A 23,363-nucleotide genomic window follows, 5' to 3' on the forward strand; every position below is an offset into this window, starting at 1 on the left:
CCTAAAATTATAATCTTTTAAAACATTTAAATAAAAAATAAATATGCTGAATCCATGAGCCTCTATCAAAATCTAAGCTAATAGCTACTTTTCTGTACAAAGAGAATCATGGGAAAAACATCTAACTTTTGAGGTTAAGCTTTATAAATACGGCACAGTAGGTCATGCAATATATTAAGGGCTTGATCCTGCAGGGGACCCAGAGGCTGTGCTACTGGGTGCAGGAGACTGGCAAAGTCATCACAGTTGTTTGGACCACGCCTCTGACTCCAGGAGACATCATCATACATCTCACCTGCATCATCCACTGAACCCATTAGCGTGGTCTCATGCTCCTGTTTTATAGCTTCTCCTCACCTGAGCTCTGATTGACTCAATTCTCAAGTTATGAATATTCATAGAATCATAGGACTAGAAGAGACCTCAAGAGGTCTCCTTGTCCAGTCCCCTGCACTCATGGCAGGACTAAGTATTATCTTCTAGACCATCCCTGACAGGTGTGTGTCTAACCTGCTCTTAAACATCTCCAGCGATGGAGATTCCATAACATGCCTGGGCAATTTATTCCCGTGCTTCACCACCCTGACAGTTAGGAAGTTTTTTCTTAACATCCAACCTAAACCTCCCTCGCTGCAATTTAAGCCCATTGCTTCTCGTCCTCTCCTCAGAGGTTAAGAGCAACAATTTTTCTCCCTCCTCCTTGTAACAACCTTTATTGTACTTGAAAACTGTTATGTCCCCTCTCAGTCTTCTCTTCCCCAGACTAAACAAACCCAATTCTTCCAATCTTTTCTCATAGGTCATGTTTTCTAGACCTCTAATAATTTTTGTTGCTCTTCTCTGGACTTTCTCCAATTTGTCCACATCTTTTTTGAAATGTGGCGCCCAGAACTGGACACAATACTCTAGTTGAGGCCTAATCAGCACGGAGTAGAGCGGAAGAATTACTTCTCGTGTCCTGCTTACAACACCCCTACTAATACATCCCAGAATGATGTTCGCTTTTTTTGCAACAGTGTTACACTGTGGACTCAGAGTTAGCTTGTGATCCACTATGACCCCCAGATCGCTTTCTGCGGTACTTCTTCCTAGGCAGTCATGTCCCATTTTGTATGTTTGCAGTGATTGCTCCTTCCTAAGTGGAGTACTGTGCATTTGTCTTTATTGAATTTCATCCTATTTATTTTAGTCCATTTCTCCAGTTTGTCCATAAGAAAGGCCATACTGGCTCAGACCAAAGATCCATGTAGCCCAGTATCCCGTCTTCCGACAGTGGCCAATGCCAGGTGCCCCAGAGGGAATGAACAGAACAGGGAATCATCAAATGATCCATTCCCTGTTGCCCATTCCTAGCTTCTGGCCAATAGAGGCTAGGGAATGGACTGCTCATCCTGGCTGATAGCCACAGATGGACCTATCCTCCATGAACTTATCTAGTTCTTTTTTGAACCCTGGTATAGTCTTGACCTTCACAACATCCTCTGGCAAGGAGTTCCATAGGTTGACTGTGCAGTGTGTGAAGAAATACTTCCTTTCGTTTCTTTTAAATCTGTTGTCTGTTAATTTCATTTGATGACCCCTAGGTTCTTGTGTTAAGAGGAGTAAACACTTCCTTATTTACTTTCTCCACACCAGTCAGGATTCTACAGACCTCAATCATATCCCACCTTTCCAAGCTGAAAAGTCTCCTCATATGGAAACTCTTCCATACCCCACTCATTTTTGTTGCCCTCTTCTGAACCTTTCCCAATTCCAATATATCTTTTTTGAAATGGGGCGACCACATCTGCACACAGTAGCCAAGGTGTGGGCGTGCCATGGATTTATATAGAGGCAATATGATATTTTCTGTCTTATTATCTATCCCTTTCTTAATGATTCCCAACATTCTGTTCGCTTGTTTGACTGCCACTGCACACTGAGTGGAATTTTTTCAGAGAACTATCCACAGTGACTCCAAAAATCTTTCTTGAGTGGTAACTGCTAATTTAGACCCCATCCTTTTCCAGTCTTCTGGAATCTCTCCCATCTTCCATAACTTTTTAAAGATAATCACCCATGGCTCAGACATGCCCTCAGTCAGCTCCTTGAGTATTCTAGGGTGTATTTCATCAGGCTCTGGTGACTTGAAGACATCTAACTTGTCTGAGAAATTCTTAACTTGTTCTTTCCCTATTTTAGCCTCTGAGCCTACCTCATTTTCACTGACATTCGTTACACTAGACTTCCAATTGCTTCTAAACTTTTTGGTGAAAACTGAAACAAAAAGGCATTGGCACCCTGACAGCAGGATTGTCTGGCTATGTAGACTCCCTCCTCAGGCCCTACGCTACCTGCACTCCCAACTACCTTCGAGACACCACTGACTTCCTGAGGAAACTTCAATCCATCGGTGATCTTCCTGATAACACCATCCTGGCCACTATGGATGTAGAAGCCCTCTACACCAACATTCCACACAAAGATGGACTACAAGCCGTCAAGAACACTATCCCCGATAATGTCACGGCTAACCTGGTGGCTGAACTTTGTGACTTTGTCCTTACCCATAACTACTTCACATTTGGGGACAATGTATACCTTCAGATCAGCGGCACTGCTATGGGTACCCGCATGGCCCCACAGTATGCCAACATTTTTATGGCTGATTTAGAACAACGCTTCCTCAGCTCTCGTCCCCTAAAGCCCCTACTCTACTTGCGCTATATTGATGACATCTTCATCATCTGGACCCATGGAAAAGAAGCCCTTGAGGAATTCCACCATGATTTCAACAATTTCCATCCCACCACCAACCTCAGCCTGGTCCAGTCCACACAAGAGATCCACTTCCTGGACACTACAGTGCTAATAAACAATGGTCACATAAACACCACCCTATACCGGAAACCTACTGACTGCTATTCCTACCTGCATGCCTCCAGCTTTCACCCTGACCACACCACACGATCCATCGTCTACAGCCAAGCTCTGCGATACAACCGCATTTGCTCCAACCCCTCAGACAGAGACAAACACCTACAAGATCTCTGTCAAGCTTTCTTACAACTACAATACCCACCTGCAGAAGTAAAGAAACAGATTGATAGAGCCAGAAGAGTTCCCAGAAGTTACCTACTACAGGACAGGCCTAACAAAGAAAATAACAGAACGCCACTAGCCGTCACCTTCAGCCCCCAACTAAAACCCCTCCAACGCATTATTAAGGATCTACAACCTATCCTAAAGGATGACCCAACACTCTCACAAATCTTGGGAGACAGGCCAGTCCTTGCCTACAGACAGCCCCGCAACCTGAAGCAAATACTCACCAACAACCACATACCACACAACAGAACCACTAACCCAGGAACTTATCCTTGCAACAAAGCCCGTTGCCAATTGTGCCCACATATCTATTCAGGGGACACCATCACAGGGCCTAATAACATCAGCCACACTATCAGAGGCTCGTTCACCTGCACATCCACCAATGTAATATATGCCATCATGTGCCAGCAATGCCCCTCTGCCATGTACATTGGTCAAACTGGACAGTCTCTACGTAAAAGAATAAATGGACACAAATCAGATGTCAAGAATTATAACATTCATAAACCAGTCGGAGAACACTTCAATCTCTCTGGTCACGCGATCACAGACATGAAGGTCGCTATCTTAAAACAAAAAAACTTCAAATCCAGACTCCAGCGAGAAACTGCTGAATTGGAATTCATTTGCAAATTGGATACTATTAATTTAGGCTTAAATAGAGACTTGGAGTGGCTAAGTCATTATGCAAGGTAGCCTGTTTCCTCTTGTTTTTTCCTACCCCCCCCCCAGATGTTCTGGTTTAACTTGGATTTAAACTTGAGGAGTGGTCAGTTTGGATGAGCTATTACCAGCAGGAGAGTGAGTTTGTGTGTGTATGGGGGTGGGGGGGATGTGAGAAAACCTGGATTTGTGCAGGAAATAGCCCAACTTGATTGTCATGCACATTGTGTAAAGAGTTGTCACTTTGGATGGGCTATCACCAGCAGGAGAGTGAATTTGTGTGGGGGGGTGGAGGGTGAGAAAACCTGGATTTGTGCTGGAAATGGCTCACCTGATGATCACTTTAGATAAGCTATTACCAGCAGGACAGTGGGGTGGGAGGAGGTATTGTTTCATATTCTCTGTGTATATATAAAGTCTGCTGCAGTTTCCACGATATGCATCTGATGAAGTGAGCTGTAGCTCACAAAAGCTTATGCTCTAATAAATTGGTTAGTCTCTAAGGTGCCACAAGTACTCCTTTTCTTTTTGTGAATACAGACTAACACGGCTGTTACTCTGAAACCTGAAACAAAAAGGTCATTTAGCACTTCCACCATTTCCACATTTTCAGTTGTTATTTTTCCTCCCTCATTGAGTAACAGGTCTACCCTGTACTTGGCCTTGCTCTTGCTTCTAATATATCTGTAGAATGTTTTCTTGTTACCTTTTATGCCTCTAGCTAATTTAATCTCATTTTGTGCCTTGACTTCTCCCACCACAGAAACTTACTGTCAGAAAACACTCATCCACCCAATAACCCCCAGCCCTTGCTTCTGGATGGTTCTAGGCCTTCCAATCAATGCCCTTGCTCTGTCTCTTTGCATGTGTACACAGACAGATACAAACACACAGAAACCCAGTAATTCTTCAACCGCCTCCCTTGCTTTCTTTCAACAAACACCACACTGCAGTGCAAAAGCTGTGTGTGTTACACAAACAGATGTCCTGGATTGTCATTAGTTCTTCTGTTTTTCCGGGAGTGGGCCAGAGGACTTCTGTGACAAGGGAGAATGTGCACTGCTGGTGTCAAAGCAAGACTCCGCGTGAAGAGGTGACAACATTCTTCAGAGCGCAGCCGCCAGGCTTGATTTCAAGAGCCAGGAACTGGAGAGGAAAAAACCTGCAATGGCTGCAGGTTGTAAAAAGACCTTATTTGGGAATATTTTCAAGAAATTCCTGTACCTCTGGGTAAAAAAGGAACAGGTGCCAAGTGTAAACAGCACAACAAAGAGATGCAAGGGCTGGTTGTCAGAATGAAACAACATCACGAAAAATGGTCCTCAGAAGGCAGTGACTGAAGATGAACAAATGGACTTGTCTGAACAAGCTGAATCAACTGGTTAGTAAACTTAATTTGGCATCGTTCTTACAGACTGCCTAGGACATCTGACTCTGCTAGTGAATGAGAACCTAGATTGTCATAAATCTGTGTTTTGGTCAAATTACTTATGAACACATTTTGAAATTCATACTAGAATTGGTATGTTATTAAATACCAGTTTACTGTTACTGTTGGACTTCTGAAATGATTTCTTTTATTGCTTAGTATAATCAAACCTCCGAGGTGAAGATTTCCTGTTTAAAAGTAAAGTTTTATTGGGCACTTATGAATTCTAACATTTAAAAAACATCTTTTCCCCCACAAGCTGTTTGATATGTTGCTAGAGATAAGGGTTCACATAGATTTAGGTAAGGATTATGATTTATTATTTTCCCTATAAAACTGGGTTTAGAATAAATGATTTCATCTAAACAGTGGTACAAGCAGCTAAAATAGGAGGATTCGTCCATTTGCAATCTCTTATTCTTTTTAAAGCAGTGCACTGGATAACAATTAGTGAGACTGGCTTAAAAAACAAAAAAAAAACCCCATCGTTTCAGGGGCCATCTTAGACATAATGAACATCCATCATCTGCAACATCTATAGCTTCAGAGTCATCTGCTGGCAACACCAGCAGAGCCGCAACTAAACATACCTCCGCCAGGAAAATGCCTGTATCAAAAGACTTTCTTCATCATCCCATAAAACCATGGGTGAGTTCGTAATCAGGACCAGCGAATTTCAGCAAGACTCCATTGATGAAAATATTGCCCTGTTCCTTTAAGCAAAAGAATCTCCCTTTCATTTTGTTCAGAACAAACATTTCAGCCACCTGGTTCAATCATTAGGACCATGCTACACTCCACCCTGCAGAGCGGACGTTGCTGGATGCAGCGTATGAAATTGAACAGCGTGCAAAAAAACCTGATGGGAAATGTGGTAATCTGGGTCTTAATGGGAAGAGCAATGTACATAATAATCCAGTGATATGCGCTTGTGAGCCAGATGATGGAGTGGGGTCTCTCAGTGGTTCACCACCTTTTTTTCATTTGCTCCTAAAAATTTTCAAATGGAGGCAGACCCCTTTGGAAATCTATTGTCTGTATATATAGTTGACTTCTGTTCAGTCCGTTTCCAGTCTACGTCTGTCCCAGACCCTTTAGACAGCGTCATATGTGGTGCACGGACCACAGGTTGAGAATCACTGGTCTATCTTACAGAAACAATTGATCCATCAGGAAGTCCCCATACAGCAAAATACGTAAAAGTAGCAATAAAAACCTCTAACACTGAACAGAAATTCAAGTGTGTAGCTTTGTCACAGGTGATGCCACAAATGTAGCAAAGATGAGAGGAAACCTAGAAGAAGGTAATGAAGGGAACGTGAAAACTTATAACATATGGGTGCAGCGCTCATCGGACACATTTTTTAGCCAAAGACTTGAGTGCACCTCCAGGAATAAAGGAGAATGTTGCTGAAACTGCAAAATACTTCCATGACAACCACTTTGCTTCTGCTTCACTGAAAAGAGCAGGAGGATCTGAACTAATTCTCCCCCAAGAGAGACAATGGACTTCAGCGGTTGACTGCTTTTGAGCTATTTATTAAGAACTGATCTATTCTGATGACAATTTGTGAAGCAAAATTGTGACAATACAGATGGAACTATCACAGCCAAAGTCATCAACAACTAAAGAGAAATGTAGAAGATCTGCCCAATATACTGAAACCTACTTCCATAGCCTTGGACAAACTGCACAAAGATTGCTGCTGTACTGCTGGCATATGGCAAGAACCTCAAGAGACACTGAAGAAAGAAATACCCAGCATCAGAGTTAGATTGCAAGCAGCAAAGCAGCAGATGGATCAAGCACTTACTCCACCTCATTTTCTCGCGAATATTCTCAACCCGAAGTCCCGGGATAACTGCTGAAGCAGCAGCAGAGCGGAGGTGAACTACTTGAGCAATACATGTTTGCCGATTATGTTTTTAAAGAAAGTCACAGCAGTGAACTGGTGGAAGTCATTGGCTAAGCACCTGGAACCAGAGTATGTTGAAGAGCTAAACCAGCTTTTGACAGCAGTAGGCTTTTCTGCAGGCAAAGAATATTTCCTTCATTTGGACTAATTCGTTCAAAGTTGAGAAATCGATTAGGAGTTGAAAAAAAATCAGGAAAACTTATCTGACTTCCAGTCTATGAATACGAACTTGAAGGGAGTGGATAAGATCTACTAGTTTAAAAAGCCTGAGTAACTCAGGAGACTATTGTCTCATTTTCAAGAGACTCAGGCAAGTGGGAACTTTTAAGCTCCAGTCACTTTCATTTAGGCATATTTGAAATTTTTCCCTGGCTAAGCTGAAATAATCCGTTTAATTCACTGACTACAGTTAATTCCTCTGTTTAAGAAATCATGTAGCTGTAAATGTGAAACATGTTTTGATGAGAAGTTTATGTACCTAAAACACCCCAGGTTGTTTTAATAAAAATAAATGTTATTCACTGTTTTAAATTAAATTCCAGTCACATCCTAATGGAGCTTGATACAAATCATGAGCAAAAAGTTAATTATCCAGTAAACAAGCAATATGTCATTCACTATTTTCTAACACACTAAACATGTACAAGAAGAATTGGAAAATATTAAGCTATGTAATTGCTCAATTAGTTGTATAAAGTTAATTAATCTCCAACAAAAAGATGTACCAAATCTAGCATAAAGGCTCTATTTAGTTGTAAATCAACATGTTTGGTGGTTATATCAACCAACGAGAATGCACCTCTCTTCAGAAAATAACTGAAGTACAAATGGAAAAGCTGATTTAAATCTCAGATTTAAATTGAGACTTTCCACTGCATTTGTTGTGCTAGGCGCTGGACAAATGCAGAACACACAGTGCCTGTCCCCAGCAAGATCACAATTCAGGAGGACACAGAGCACTTTAAGCAGCAGGTCTGACCCACCAGGCCAGATTCCTTACACATCTCCTCCTGTGGCTGATCCACACAGGACACCAGTTCCTTACAGTCCCAGCCACACTATGTGGCTCAAGCTCGAGAAGCCTGATGCTTTCAGCTCCAGAGGCCCCCAGTTCAATCCCTGCTGATGGAGGCAGTCGCACATGGACACTTTGTGCCCAGGAACTTGAACTGACTCTTCCAGGCTCCTTCCATACAGGGGCCTCCATGGAGCCAATAATACTGTCACTGCTGCCCTTGGATGTCACTGCACCCAGGCAAAGCCCTCGCACACACATGATTTACACCAGGGCAGCTTTATCAGCACTGATGCCAATTGCATCTACACTAGAGGTTTGCACTGGTGCAGCCAGGCACCTGAATCCTAGCACGGCTCCCAGAGGGAAAAGGCCCTTTATCACTCCTTTGATAAGCCAGCTCCACGCCAAGCTAGGCACGTTTAGACACAGAATCCTGTGACTTGCCTGGTTCATATATACAAAATCTGCAGCTATTATTGTCTCCTGTATCTGGTTTGGAATCTGTCTGTTCCCACCAGCAGCAGGACCTTATCTGATGCATATATGCGAAGGGTTTATTGAAAAAAGAAAACCCCAGATCCTTGGTGGAATTGGAGGAAAGAAAAAAAAAAAACACTCCTTTGAACATGACATCCATCGAACCCAGAACTAGGCCATAGCAAGTGAATGGTGAGCAGGTCCCAAAGGCCTGTTCGTTTTATACTCTGCCATTTCTGGGGTGCCCTTTAGCAGAGGATTTAAAAGCATTTTTAAAATACTGAAGGGTCACAATCTATACACCGCAGCAGGGAGCAAGCCCCCCAGCCTGCAGGAGCTGGAGCAGGGTGGACACTGCGGATCCAGCAGGAACTCAGGCCAGCCAGCCCAGTTAAGACCCAGGGTGGGGTGGGCTTAACAGCCTGAGCAGCTGCCCAATCCAATCGGTATGCTGCTATGTCAGCACGCTGGCACAAGCCCTGGCAGCATGACCATGTCTGCTCTTAGGGTCGCTGCCAGCTGCAGGCCCAGACATACCCAGGGAGGTTTACAAACAGCCTTAACATTTGGGGGGGGGGGGCGGGAAGCCACCAGGCACCCAAGTGAGCTGGGATTTTCATGTGCCCACGTGGCCTGAGTGCCCAGTGGCTGGCATGCTCCAAGAGCGCGGGGTAGGGGTGGGATCTAACTAATTATCTGACCCCCATCACCGTAGCACCTGAGCACCACTCAGTCATTAATGCATTTATCTGCCCAACAGCCCAGGGAGGCAGGCCAGTGCTTTTATCCCCATTGCACGGATGGGAACTGAAGCACCAAGAGGCTAAGTGACTGGCCCAAGGTCACACAGGCAGTCTGTGGCAGAGCCAGGAGTTGAACCACTGGGCCAGCCTCCCTTTAGTCTCTGGGATGGGCACCCACGCCTACTCTCAGAAGGGCCCAGGTAGGATCCAGAGCTGCCCTGGGTGCAGGAGACAGTCTGGCAGGTCAGAGACAGGACTAAGACAGCAGGATACAGTGCTCTGTAGCCCAGGCACCCTTAGACCAGACAGCACCAAGCGTAACCATGCCCCCGCATCCTGTGGGGAGACCAGGAGGGAGGGAGAGGATGTACTGAGGATTTATGGGATTAGGCCAGTGAGGGAAACCCAGATTAGGTGACAGGTTTCAGAGTAACAGCCGTGTTAGTCTGTATTCGCAAAAAGAAAAGGAGTACTTGTGGCACCTTAGAGACTAACCAATTTATTAGAGCATAAGCTGTCGTGAGGAGGTATTGTTTCATATTCTCTGTGTATATATAAAGCCTGCTGGAGTTTCCATGATATGCATCTGAGGAAGTGAGCTGTAGCTCACGAAAGCTTATGCTCAAATAAATTGGTTAGTCTCTAAGGTGCCACAAGTACTCCTTTTCTTTTTGCAGATTAGGTGAGGAAATCAGAGGGGCAGGAAGGAGGGCTGAAGGCATAAAGCCAAGGTGCCACTGAGGGGGCTGAAGGGCAGGGGAACAGCACTGGGGGGCTGCAGGGCAGCACCTTACCATGCCAGGGTCACACACAAGTCCGTCAGAGGGACGCAGGCTTCAGGCACAGGCTGTAGGAGCAGAACCCAGCGAGTTGGTAACGTTTTTCTGCCTTTTCCAGACGGGTGCGAGGGGAACAGGCTGGCTGGGAGGATCAGTAATGAGACAGCAGAACCTTGGACCTCGAGAACATCACAAACTCAAGCCAAAGCCGAGGTGACTGAACCTGGTGCCACTCAGTGACCCGCAGTAGTTAAGGAAGGGGTGAGCGGAGCCAGCTGCTTCTCTGCTGAACTCTTACTCTGGTCTCGTTCTCCCAACCCCCCAGCTTGGCTCATCTGCGAGTCACACACCTCATTTGACACTTCAGTGGGAGCTCTCCGGGGCCGGGACTGTCGTCTCCACTATGGGCATGTGCAGCGCCTGACACAATGGGGCCCTGCTCCATGAGCGAGGCTCCTAAGCGGTACCATAACAGAAATAATAATCTCTAGGTGTCACCTGGATGGCTCAGAGACACAGCTTGTGCAGGCCACACCACTCCAGCAGGCAGGGAGTTAACAGACTTCACACAAGCTTGCAGGCTGGGGAAGGAACACAGTCAGGCACCAAGAGGGAGAGATGGCTGCGGTTCGGGGTGTGTGCATGTACACCCAGAGTCACACTCACCCATCTCACCCTCCTTTGGGGAGGAAGATGGTCTCTGCGCCCAAATGGGCCAGGCCTGTTCTCTCACCCAGCCCGGGTTGGCTCTCTTTCTACCCCAGGGATTCTTGGCCTCAAGACTGCCCCCTGGAGGAGGAACCACCACTCACTACAGGGCTGACTGCTCCTTCCTCGCTGAACCCGCTCACCCACTCCACGGAGGGCACACAAGCCCCGAGTCTGCAACTGGACCCAGGCAATCTTGCCCCCAAGCAGAGTCCCAATGAAGTCAACAGGGCGTCACGCGCGTGGGGAGGTTTGCCCAGGCAGATCCTGCCGTAAGATCGGGGCCATGGTGAGTACACACCACCAACTGGGGGAGGGACGGGGACAGAGGAGGAAAAAAGATAAAAAGCCGAGAGAGGAGAAGTGGGAAGCAGCCGAGGGAATGCCGTGCAGCGATATGGCTGGCACAGGATGCACAGAGGGGCTGATGAGACAGCAAGGCAGACGGAGAGAGACAGACTCAGGAAGCGGGGGAGGATGGCTTCTTGACTAAGAACACAGTGTCTGAGGAACATCACAACCCGTATCCACAGCAGGCACGTGCTGGCCGTGTCACTCTAGAACTTCTCTCCGAGTTTAACAGACTTGGAGAAAATGGAGAAGGATGAAGCTCTTCTGCTGGGTACCACCTGTTAGGAGGAAGGGGACAGAACATGCAGAGAGCGTCGGGGGTCATCTAGCCAGCTCTCGCCTGGTGCATTCGGGACAGTTAAAGATACATTTCACAGGGCATTACTCCATCACCGAGGGCTTTACACACAATTACTTCTAGCACCTCACTCAGTGAAGAGGATCTCATATGCCTGCTTTACAGAGAAAACGAGGCACAGGAAGGGGAAGTGGCTTGCCAAAAGCCACATGACCAGAGAGTAGCAGAACCCAGGACCCCTATCTCCAGACCTACTCAGCTCCCCAGATCACAATGCCTCTGGATTTAATCATCTTAAACCCACTGATAAATGTCTCTGTCCTAGGACTAGGCCTCTGGCCTCAAGCTTCCTAAACAAGCAGGCAGGATGGAGAAGGTCCTGCCCCTGCCCCTCTCCCTCCCCTCCCCCCCCAATCCCATCTCCTTAAAGCCAGAGAGAGAGCCTAGAAGCACCTGTCCCTTATTTCCTGCTTCTTCTCATGTCCTTCAGGAGGGCTTCACCCCACTGCTGGCAGTTTCAGGCGAGCAGGGCAGATTGCCTTCCCTTTCGCCCCACCTTGCAAGCTCTGAACCCCTCCATCACCTGGCTGCACACCCCACCAGGGTCACTTATTGCAAATCCAGCACAGACACCACACTCGCTGCAGAGCGACTCCTTTCACCCAAGGCTTGCAGGCAGAATTATTTTGAAACAGGCCGAGCTCTAGCCTCTCGGTGGAAGATCCAACAGGATGCATAATGCAACGCACAGCGACAGGCAAAAGGCAATCAAGGCTGGCCACACGCATTCAGCAAATCACACAAGGGAACGCAAGCTGGAATGAAATGATATAAGGCGAGGGAACATTAGCTGAACTCCTAAGTGCATCTGCTTTGCTCTTTAATAGCTTACTTCTAATGGACCAGGTTCAGTAAATAATTTGATGGAGTAACTGTATTCACTGGTCATTAATTATGGTCTGAGATGCTCTCCATCCAAAGATGGGCAGCTGAGACACTACGTTAACCCTTTCACCCCACCAAATATTAAAGGATTGGGCTGCAGGGGAGAAAATCAGTTATGTTGGGGAAAGGCAGCCACAGAAGAGTACAGAGGACCCCAGAGCAGCAGCTGGAATAATAGCCCAGCCCTCAGGTGTTATTTATTAGTAGTATCCAAGTGGCACCCAAAGGCCCCAGCTGAGCTCTGGGGCCTATTGCACCGGATGCTGTGCACACGCACACAGCAACAGCCCCTGCCCTGAACAGCTTGCAATTTAAAGAGACAAAGAAGAGATTATTAATCCCATTTTACAGAGAGAGAAAATCGAGGCCCACAGAGATTATGTGATTTACCCAAGGTCATACAGGAAGTGTGTGGCAGAGGTGTGGGAATTGACCCCAAACCCCCAGAGACCCAGCTGAGTGCCTTAACCACAAAACCTTCCTCTGAGAAGGTATATACAATGAAGGACCACCAGAGTACAGCTTTTTAATACCTATGAAAGGGTTAATCGACTCTCAGACCTTTCTAAGTCACAGCAAGGGCCCTCATGGTCACTGATCAGCCACTAACAGCGTCTCTGGAGAGCCAGATGGTTGTGTCTTTTATCCCACTGGTGGAGCGTTGCCACTAAGTCAGCTAAGGGACCTGTGGTGGGCAGCGTTGGGATGACAGTCAGCCTGCATTGGTCTCCAGTATCGAGAGCATGGCAGCTCCTCTGCTTTCATAGGTCCATTACTCTCTTAAAGGGGACCTGCAAAGGGTCGTGCCCTGTTTGCTGCCTCATGGCACATAAAGTAGGGTTTTTTTCTTGCTTTTCACATAACAGATATAGCAGGAATGTCAAGTTTTGTCTCCCCTTGTAACAGGGCATAAGTGGAGGTCTTGGATATGAACGGCAAGCAGCTCTTAGCCTTTCCTTACTGTTTCTGAATCTTTAACAGAAAGCTCTTTTCTCCAAACTGCTTATTGGGCATTTGAGTCCAGCAGATGCCAAAAATAGTTTTAAACCATCCAAATTAATATCACTTTCCCACGTCATGAATCCAGTTTCGCTTCCTTTGTGATGCTTATATCTTAAGCCTCCTAAATTCTCCAGTATTCCAAACCGGCTTCCCAACAAGAAGTACCCTGGACCTGAATATCTAATGTACAGAAACCCAAGCAGCAAAACTTGGCCTGCAAAAACTCTTGAGGCCCACAATATGCATCAAAGCACCAAAAAACTGAGATGAACCTCATTTGTCTATCTCCCTGCAAAGGTTGCCTTTAACAAAGCTGTTAGAGTTGAGAGGCAAACTAGACAGCTATCATTATCCAAGACAAACACAACACTGGTGCAACAATAGCGAACCAGATCCCATATTTAGATGCCTGCTCTGTATTGGCTCCATTCACCTCCATGAAGCACCAGTCTAACCGTCTCATCAGAGAGTGACAACAGGAGGGAACCCAGCCCGGAGAGCGCAGCTGTGGGTATGTGACTGGCATGAGCAACATGTCAGAGATTAACGCCTGCCCAGCAAGATACATACGTGCTGCTGCGGAACCGGCAGCTGAGCACATACTGTATTCTCCTCGGAGCAGTCAGTCAGTCAGCATAGCTTACAATTTCACACTGCCTCCAGCTAGGATTTAGAGAATACCGGCAGGGCTAGGAAAGGACAGTCAGTCTAGAAAGAAAGCATCAGGTAGATAAAATCTGTCTGTGCTTTCAGTTCAAACCTGTTCAGGACACGCACTGAAATTCTCTAGCTGCACGATATTCAGAAATAGCTGCACTTCCTGCCCCAGAAAGCTGGAGATAAGAAGCCGTCTTTCATCTCTAAGTCACTGATGTGAATCGAGCGCAAGCCCGGAGCTCTGCACCCACCAGCAGCTCCCCGCCCCGCCAGCTCACCTCTGCCTCTGAGCGTGCCACATGCTCGCTTTTTCTCCCAAACTCCCAGCGCTTGTGCCGCGAAACAGCTGTTTCGCACGGCAAGAACTGGGAGGGAGGGGGAACACAATGCGTTCAGGGAATAGGCGGGGCTGGGGTGGGGACAGAGACTTTGGGGAAGGGGTTGGAATGGGGACGGGGCATGGGCATGGAAAGGGTGGAGTCGGGGCGGGGCCATGGGGCACAAGCACCCACCGGCGCCGGGGAAAGTTGGCGCCTATGCCTCTGATGGCTGTTTAGTGACTAGCACGGGACAGCAGCTTAGCCCAGCTCCCAGCACACAAATGCCCTCCACACCCACAGAGTATGTGCCCCTCTTTTAGCACTTCCAGCAGAACCCGCATTGAGTGGGCCATCCAGACAGGAGTTCTCTCCCCTCTGGAGACGGTCATTGACTCAGGAAGAGGACCTGCTGCTGTCTGTTCTGCACTTCTCCTGGGGTGTGAACACGAGGCTCAGATCTCAGTACTGCCCAGCCAGTGCCAGATTCTAGCTTAATAATGGATTTAAAAAGCTGCAGCCTGACAGTTCAGGAGACAGCCAGCATAACCTTGAGCAGGAGACAGGGAGCCTAGAACTCCTGGGTTCCAATTCAGGTGCGGACCCAGATTCCCTCTGTACAGTCAATTCACTTCTCCATGCCTTAATCTCCCCCACCCACCACCACTGCTGCTGAAGCAGGGTTCATTCATTACTGCTCATGAAAGTGTGAAGACACTAGGATGCCCATGACAATGGACACAGCTCAGTGAATGGTGGGACTTTCCATTCCCACCTCAGCCGGACAAAGATACTCCCTCGGAGATACATCTTTATACCCTGAATCAAACAAATTAGTACTGCCTCTGACATGGTTAGTTACTGGCCCCTGATGTGGCTAGTTATCACCCATCACCTTGTACACGTTGGTTCGATCAAAACATCTCTATTGATCACACCGTCATCCTGACCTGATCTTTTAGGAGGGGTCAGCGTGTTCCTGTTATCCTTGGGGAATGTGTTTGTACCATCCTGGATATTGGGATGTTCTGGTACCACTCTTCAGGAATGTGTCTGTGTAAGTGCTCTGTGCCTAGCACTTCTTAGGGATGTGTATTTCTGTAATATCAGCCCTGTTCTTGCCAGATTGCCTCCCTTCTGCGCTGCCTTCAGAGCTGGGTGACCGGAAAGCAGCAGCTGTTGGCCGGGCGCCCAACTCTGAAGGCCGCGCCCCCAGGAGCAGGGCAGAAGGAAGGGTGGCAATGCTATCTGATGCCATGCTTCTGTGCTGCTGCTGGCGGCAGCGCTGCCTTCAGAGCTGGGCTACTAGCCAGTGCTTTCCAGCTGCCCAGCTCCGAAGGCAGCGCCGCCGTCAGCAGCAGTGCAGAAGGGTAGCAGTACTGCAAACCCCCCCCCCATCAAAAAACTTGACACACACACACCTACCTCCTTTTTGGGTCAGGACCAGTGTTTCCTCTAATTTTTCCCATGCATGTGCAGAATGAATTTGGTTATCTGCACCAATATGGAGGTGATATGTGACACATCACCTCCATATTGGTGCATATAACAAAACTCATGTGGTGGGGGTGGGGCCAAGGGGTTTGGAGTGTGGGAGGGGGGCTCAGGGCTGGGGCAGAGGGTTGGGGTGCAGGGGGTGAGGGCTCCAGCTGGGGCTAGGAACGAGGGGCGTGGGGTCCAGGATGGGGGTCTGGACTGGGGCAGGGTGTTGGTGTGCAGGAGGGGTGAGGGCTCCGGCTGGTGGTGCAGGCTCTGGGGTGGGGCTGAAGATGAGGGATTTAGGGTGCAAGCTGCCTGGGTGCTATGGCAGGGAGAGAGGACTCTCCCCAGCAATCTCTCCCTGCCGCAACAGGTCCGTCCTGGGGGAAAGGCGCCACTCCCTGCCACAGCCCTGAGCCCCTGCGCAGGGCTTAATAGGCAGCTGTGCGGCTGCGCAGTTTAGAGGGAACTTAGGTCAGGACCCCTATGATTACAACACCATAAAACTTCAGATTTAAATAGCTGAAATCATGAAATTTATTATTTTTAAAATCCTATGACTGTGAAATTGACCAAAATGGACAGTGAACTTGGTATGGCCCTACTTATAAACCAGGGTATCCCCAGGAACCATCACACCTACCAGCGCTTATATGTATCTGGCCACACAGCTGATGTGTGCAGTACGATCCTGACTCAGAATAAGCTTGTGCGGAGGTATCCAGCTTAGTGACATAACTGATTAATGCACACATCCACACAAGCTTATTCTGAGTCAGTGGCATGGAGATCCCATGCCATCTGACCAAAAAGCGCCTTAACAGCCGACCACAGAAGAACCACGGACGCCCACATGCAAGCTGCCATCCGACCGATCCTGTCGATACACACACGCCAGTGGGAGTTTTATTGGGTGTGTAAAATATGTTCCAATAAGCCGGTGCCAGAGCCAGGGACACATTCTTGAGACAAGGGGGCCATATCACACCACAGCCGGGAGTACCTAGCTCAGGAGTATGGAGTCCACTGAATTCCCAGCAGACACATGCCAAAGAGGAGGAAGGTTTGCTTAGGCCACAGGTGTTAATACCCACAACGGGAAAAAGCCTTTGAAATGCTCAGTAGTGCTTAGGCAAAGGAGGCGGCAAAGAATTTGCATCGCAGGGAGAGCAGGATCATTCAAGTGTTTGGTTAAATAGGAAAGATACAGCACTAAGTTGAGTAGTGGAGAGAATGGAAGAACCAGCTTGCTCCGAACAGTTCTGGCTGCACAGACTCCAGTGCATGGGGGCCTGTGTTCATTGGCAATATAAATAATAAGCTGGGTTTAGATGATGAAAAGCTGACAGTTAACCATTGGAGGCAGAGCGTTCTTCCAGTGCATGTGGGAAAGAGACACCATATGGCACCCTGACGGGCCAATCAACGCAAGGAAGGGGTGTGATCTGAGCACACGGCTGGGGGTATATCCACACAGCCAAAAAAAAAGAACTAGTGTGTGGTCTTAACTCCAGTTGACTGTGATGAGTTAAAAGAGTGCTGAAGGCACGGCAGCTTGGGTTAGAAGCTTTAATAGTAAGTTTTAACCTTATAAGTTTTAACTCAAGCTGCTAACCTGCGTTGCCAGATCTTCACTGCCGTTTTAACTCAGGTTAGCTAACTCAGGTTAAGAGCAGGATTTTTTTTTGCAGTGTAGTTATGCCCTGGGGAGGCAGAATTCCTGGGTTCTTTTCCTGGCTCTGCCATTTGCTCATCCTTGTTCTCTCTGTGCGCCAGTTTCCCCCAGACATCAAATAGGGGTGACAAATTACCTGCTACACCAGCTGCTGCCAGGCTAAGGTCTGTGCCTTAAGTGCTGTGAGATCACCCCACCCAAGACACCGAGGGTGAAGGGCCTTTCTCAAGCCATTGGCTCATGAAGCTGTGATGAAGCGGAGGAAGGAAGAACACTTATATCAAGCTGACATGAACCCAAAGTCAGGGGCTATGATTTATGAGTGCCGATAGCCCCGGGGGAATGAACCTGCAAGTTTGCCCAGCACAGAAGACTACCAAGAGGCATGTGACAGTAGACCACACGTGTTTTAAAATAGATATTCAGGTAGGACAGGGCTGGCTCCTTTCCCTAGCTCGAGGTTTCAGATTTGCAATCCTGCATCCATAAGAGAGCAATGGAGGTGACCTTCATATGCCTCAGCCAGCTAGCAGACTACTGCTTGGTTTTCCCTCAATCGTAGCAACACAGCTCTCTGGGTGCCTACATGGCCCATACCATTGCAGCAGCTTAGCCCCTGAACATCCACCAATTTATCCTCAACACAAGAGAGCTCAGCTCCCATTCGGGCACTCACATGAAATTAGCGAGGATCACCTTCAAACGCGGGCCTAACACCGCACAGGACATCTGGGGAAATAGAACCCAGACCATCCCACTGCCAGTCCCCTGTTCCAACCACTAAACCAAACAGCGACCTCCACGTAGATTTCACACACACACACGGTATCAGTCTGCCATGGAACACATTGAATAATAATTTAAAAGACTGTTTGGAGACAGAATTCAAGCTGGGAATACTGAATTTAAAAATTAATCAAAGATTAATTATGGAACCATTTGGGTCAGTCAAGTTCTGTACAAAAGCAACATTCTCATTCTAGGGCAGAGGATAATCCACTTTGGAAGAGGAAATATATTTTAAACCCTTTTCACTCTGCTTAACTACCTCAGTGCATATTTTCATCAGCTTTTGGCTCCTTCCTCCAACCTCCTAACTGGATACAGCTGCAGACTTTATAGCTTTTCCACTAATGCCACACACACGCTGCTCCCCTCCCCCACCGATTTATTTACCGTGTTATCTTAGGGAGACAGAGTGGGCGATTTTCGCCATTAGCTTGTAATATCAATCGCAAAAAAGGAGCTGGGGGTTCTGCCTCACACTTCAGGCACAATACCGAGGGTGAAGATCTTGCAACCACTGTATAGTTATCTATTTACGGCTACACATCACCAGTGTCCAGTCACCTGCCTCCCTCCTTTGCAGTACAAGCAGCATTAACCATGCCAGAGCAAGCTTCACTTCAGAATACTTGCTCTTATACTAATGCTGCATTGATGCTAAGATCCCTAGGCTCCCCACCCACTAGGAAAAAATCTGAAGGTAACCAGCTCACAAACTGGTAAATTCCTTCTCCACACCCATCATACCTAGCTTACCAGTGTAATGATCCCCTCCCTTCCCACTCGAATCCAAGGCAGAGTTTGAACCTAGGACCTTCTATAGCACAGCACAGACCTCTACCACGTGAGCCAGGGGGGGCAACTTCATTAGCTGGCAGCAGCAGTTAGTTTAATCTTCCAGCCAACCAGCCACTAGAGGTGGACATGCTGCAAATTTGGCCAGCATGTTAAGCCTGTAAGAGTTTTAGGACCCACAAACACCCCTTCGACAAGTTACAGTGAATGCACAGTGCTTTTGCAGGGAACTGCAGGCTGAAGGGATGGGACGCAGCATGAACGCAAACTGTTCTCTCTTTAAATCAAAGGCCAGTGCCCGCTCCATTAAAGGTGCTTAGGCAAGTCCCCTAATCAGTCTTCCCCAGAATTCTTATGACATTAAAAAAAAAAAATCACCTACATTGCCCTTCTTAGTCAAAACATATGTTAAGTGTAGTATACACCACATTGATAGGTATTATGTGCACAATATTAATAGAATATAATTCTTTTTTAAGTGCTGGGAAGTTATGTTAACTGAATGTATTAGGCTCTTCCCACAATTCTGTTCACCACAACACTTCACAAAGCTGGACTCAGCTTTGGCATTAGAAAATGGGACACTTGTTAAAGGCAAAATACATTAATGTTCTGCACTGGCAAAAGCCACGGAGGTACCTTCAAGGACCAGTACCTGGAATGTTGGTACCCAAAACAAAGATAAGGAAGGTACAGAACAAGTGAAGGATGTGAGACAGCCTGGTGGGTTGGGTTTTAGGGATGTAGAGAGAGTTTTGTAACTTGTAAAATCATCTTATGAATACTGCTAGCTGAATTGCAAATCTTTGAAGCACACCTTCTGTGTAAGGTGAACACACTGCAAGAATTTGCTTCCCATACCCCCTTTCCATATCGCATTGTTGTGTCTTTAGACAATAACCAAACCAACTCTGTCTGGTCGAGGATTTTTAAGAACAAAATGGAAGTGCAGTCAAACAACTTGCCACACCTTGTGGAGTCAATGCCCTGATGAGCCCACGTCGGGGCAACTGAGATCAAACGTTAAAACTGACCATCTTTAGAATTTTATTGTGTTGCCTTTTTAATATTATTGTTATGACCATTTACAACCTCTTTCACCCACACCAACCACCCCCATCACCATGGTACCCTGGCATCTCAAAAGGCTGAAATGGACACATTCAAAACCTCAGTAAGAAACCAAACATCATGACCCTCTGCAGCCCTCATCCGATCCTTAACGCTAGGAAACCAGGGGCATGTCTACACTGCAATAAGAGACCCACAGGGGGAGGGTCTCAGAGCCTAGGCCCAGCCTGAGCCTGAACATTTACACTGCTATTTTAACCCGCAGAGCCCGAGCCCACTGACCCGGGCTGAGTCTTGGTTCTGCACATTTTTAAGTGCAATGTAGATGTACCCCGGAAGTCCAGGTTTCCCTTTCTGCCTCAGAGACTCAGCTTAACCTGCTTCAAGCACTCTGACCAGGTGACCCCCACCACCTAGCCCAGTGGCCCAGGTAGCTGGCTCATCCGTGATCCTGTCTAAGACCTGGGACTTGCCTCCAGTGTTAACGTTTACAGGGGAAGGAGACTGTTGCATCCCAAACAAGGAGCAGAGGTTTAGCTGAGCGCAACAATGAGCAGCTAAGTATGGTGATGAACAAAAACTAAATGACTCCTCCCCATTCTAGATAACCTCACAGTAGATCCAGTGTCAGCTTTTCCCAGACTGGAGAGAAGGTGACCATTTCAGCCAACACAGTCATCATTATTCATAAACAACAAGATCTAAACTCTGTCCATTCAAATGTGTTTCACCGCGTTTCTGTGTTCTGAACTACGAGGGCTCAACCTTGCCCCACATCACTGGCATTACATCCCTGGACAATCACCTGTGTTTAGAAACATGCTAGCCAATAAGAGCAATATTCTACCTTTCTATATCCCCCCTTACCTCAAGGCATTTCACAAACACACCTCCCTGTAGGACAATCACCTCTGCTTAAACAGCTTGCACACTTTACGGACATGTCAGTCCATGGCCTGAAAAAAAATTGCAAGACACCTGCAAACAAAGGCCAATATTAGACATGACGGAAGGAACTGGCACGGACCTCTAGAGACCTGGAAGCCCAGTGCCCCCCTACTCCTGGGAAAGGAGAGGCTGCGGAGATTCCTACCAGGGCTTTCTCAAAGGACAGTGCACAACTGCTTCCACCTTTCCTATCGGCCTCTGGCAAGTAGCAACCTCAGCCCTGGGCTCCTGTTTTGTTGATGGAAGAGAAAAAGACCCTCCCCCCCCACAAAAAAAAGACTCCCTGGTACTTTTGGAATGTGGGAGGAGTAGGAAATTGACACGGGGTAAAAGAGGTTTGATAGTCTACCCTGTACCCTATCCCTCCTCTGCCTCTGTTTTCAGCTCCTCCACCCCCCGCAAACAGCTGAAGTGCTCCTTACTGCTGATCACAGCTTTAGCCCAAGCAGCCGCTAAGTGCAACTGACAGGATTCTTGACTGTTCCCTGGGGCTCACAGCTGCAGTGTAACTGCCCAGGGTCTTGCTCCTTCCGCACTGCCGCGCCTTGGGAGAGATACAAGCAGCAGCCTTGGGAGAGATACAAGCAGCTGAGTAAGTCTGCTGTGAATAGTGATACTTCTCTGTTTGTTAATATCACTTTTCACAACAGACTTATTAGCTAGCAATACATAAATTACAGTGATTTGGCAGTGTATATTTATTTGTTTTTCCTAAAGCTAAATTAAGTATTTTAGGAAAAAACTTGAGAGCGGCCACCAGCAAGAGTTGGTGGCCGCACTCTGAGGCCACCAAAAAATTTGTTCTGAGAACCGCTGTATCTAGGCCCTCTATTTGACACTTTGGCAAGAAGGAAATTTTCCCTAGAGAGTAAACTGAAGGTGTCAGGAATTAGTCAGCTGCATCAGTCTCCTCTTCACGTCAATCTAAGTTTGAGAAAATAGTCACAAGAAGGTGCCAACTCCTCATTCCATGTACAGCGTTACGTTGAATTCACCCAAAGCTAGGGACACCGGTAGAGCCCTGCGCAGATACCAAATCTGGATCTGCATCTGATCCGCAAACATGGTACGCGGGGATCTGCAGATTTGCAGGGCTCTAGCCATGGGGACGCTGCAGAGCTGAAGACACAGATCCCGCAGCCTTGTGTGGCAGCAGGAGCGGACACTGGGCAGGGAGCCAAGATTCTTCAGCTCTAGGTACAGCTCTGTCCAACTTCTTACGCCCTGCCCATCACATAGGACGTGCCAGACTGGATCAGACTTCTGGTCGATATAATCCAGTATCCGGTCTCTGACAGTGGCTAGAACTAGCTGCTTCAGAGGAAAGTTCAGAAAACCCCACAGCAGGCAGATTATGCCAGTTTCCCCCTCCCCCACGAAGGTTTCCCTCCTAATCCCTAACCGTGAGAGATCAGCTTAAAGCCCTGAAACAGGAGCATTAACTATTATCACTCTGCATTTTCTTCGTATCCATATAAATGTCCAGTCCCTTTTTGTTGCTACATTTTCAGCCTCAACAGCATCCAGTAGCAATGGGTTCTACAGGCTAATTATTCACCATGTGAAAATGTGTTTCCTTTGATCAGTTTTGAATTTCCAGCCTTTTCAATGAATGTCCCTTTGTTCTTGTGTTATGAGACAGAGAACAGACGCTCCCAATCTACCTCCACTGGACCATACAGACAAGTCATGTCATCACTTTGTGCTTCGCTTTCCCACTCTGTTAAATGGGGATATCAATTCTGACCTACTCCGTGGGACGAGGTGTGAAGTTTTCTGAGTAGACAAGAGTGGACAGTTATTGGTCTGCGTGAAGTGGGGGAGTACTGTTAATATTGGCCCAGTTTTATTATTTTGTATACTAATTAGCTGAATATGCATCTAGACTCATTGATTTTAGGGCCAGAAGGGACCACTATGATCTAGTCTGACCTCCTGGATAACAAAGGCTAGCGGAGTACTGTTCAAGGGCTCTGTTTTTCATTTCCAGCATCTGGCCTGTAGGCATCCCATACATGAGGAAGTATCATTTCTCCCCGTTCCTCTCTCTGTCTCTCACACACACACCCAGCTCCAGAACGGAGAATTGCTGTCTTGCCCTTCCTGAGGCTGCTGCATGGTAGGGTGTCTGCTACTCTACCCTTCCCCCAGGCTCCATATTTTGGGCAGCTGCTGCCTCCCACACAGCTCCAATACCAGCCTCTGCAGCAGCTCAG

General features: G+C 47.3%; 1 protein-coding gene across 3 annotated transcripts in view; it reads right to left on the reverse strand.

Moving 5' to 3' along the window:
- ADISSP (adipose secreted signaling protein) overlaps window positions 1-23,363 on the reverse strand; it is a 150,380-nt gene that overhangs the window by 125,355 nt on the left and 1,662 nt on the right. The gene's annotated exons all lie outside the window — the stretch shown is intronic.

This window comes from Lepidochelys kempii, chromosome 4, assembly GCF_965140265.1.
Source record: "Lepidochelys kempii isolate rLepKem1 chromosome 4, rLepKem1.hap2, whole genome shotgun sequence".
Classification (NCBI taxonomy): Eukaryota; Metazoa; Chordata; order Testudines; family Cheloniidae; genus Lepidochelys; species Lepidochelys kempii.